The 1136-nt window shown below is 56.6% G+C and overlaps 1 protein-coding gene across 1 annotated transcript in view; it reads right to left on the bottom strand.

Moving 5' to 3' along the window:
* The window catches only part of Zbtb11 (zinc finger and BTB domain containing 11), a 30063-nt gene that overhangs the window by 28137 nt on the left and 790 nt on the right, over window positions 1-1136 (bottom strand). The window lies entirely within an intron of this gene.

Below are 1136 nucleotides of genomic sequence, written 5' to 3'. Positions count from 1 at the left end.
CAGATATCTGCCTGCCTCTGCTACCCGAGTGCTGGGATTAAAGGTGTGCACACCACCGCCCGGCTATGGCTATTATTTTCTAGCTCCCAAAACAATCACTTACATCAGGTCCCGGTGGCACAAGTTCGTAATCCCAGCTAGTGGGGCATTTGAGGCCAGCCTAAGTAATTTATAAGTAACCTAAGCCTAAATAGTTATGTCAATAAATCACGGTAGCCTTATCTTTTCTGTGCGCGTAGTGTCACAGTTCCAGGGGCCGTTTTGACAAAAATCAAAAGATTATTAAAACAGGCGGATGTGGTGGCCCACGCCTTTAATCCCAGCACTCAGAAGGCAGGGGCAGGTGGACCTGAGTTCAAGGCTAGACAGAGTGAGTTCCAGGAGTTCCAGACAGCCAAGGCTGTTACACTGAGAAACCGTGTCTCGGAAAAACCACACACAAAACAGGATCTGACATCACCGTAATTGGTAAATCAGGGCTGTAACCTCAACACTTAATAGGCTGAGGCAGGAAGATTGCCATACTCAAAACAAGGGGTGAAAACATGCCCAAAGCGGTATAAATGCTTCCTAATAAAATCTCTTATGATGGTGTGCCCATCTTGCCCCTTGCCCCAAGAAAAAAAGTATCTGTCAGTCTTTAAGACCACCTAAGGCTCTAAAAAAAGGGCCTCCAAACGCCTGCTCACAATTACTCCTAACTGCGTTCTTTCTTTTTTTTTATGTTGCAGCTGCAGAATCAGAGAAATGCGGACAGGGGAACCAGAGATTCCCAAACCCACTGGCCCAACCCACTGGCCCAATCCGTGAGGGCTCGCTGACGGCAGCAGCCCAGGGTCTAGGCGAGCCCCCCGGGGGCGGAGAGGAGGGGTCTGAGCCTCGGGCCCGGCCCGCCCCCCTTCCCTAGGGACCCGAGGAGGCGGGCTCAGGGAGGCCGCGCCCCAGCCTCCGCGGCTGGCCCAGCCCCGGGGGAAGCCCCCTGAAGCCCCACCCCGGGCGAGGGTCCGCCCCCCGCCTGCCGGGCCTCCTTCCTGTAGGGAAGTGCGGCTGCTTCGGCGTCCCCCGCCCGTTCGTGCGGCTCGCTCCCGCGGCCGCGGCTCAGCCGAACGCCCGGCGGGCCGGCCAGGGGCCAGGCG

The sequence above is a fragment of the Microtus ochrogaster genome, chromosome 2, assembly GCF_000317375.1.
Source record: "Microtus ochrogaster isolate Prairie Vole_2 chromosome 2, MicOch1.0, whole genome shotgun sequence".
NCBI classification, from domain to species: domain Eukaryota; kingdom Metazoa; phylum Chordata; class Mammalia; order Rodentia; family Cricetidae; genus Microtus; species Microtus ochrogaster.
Note: the sequence above shows the minus strand (reverse complement) of the source record. Positions and strands in the feature narration are given on the sequence as shown.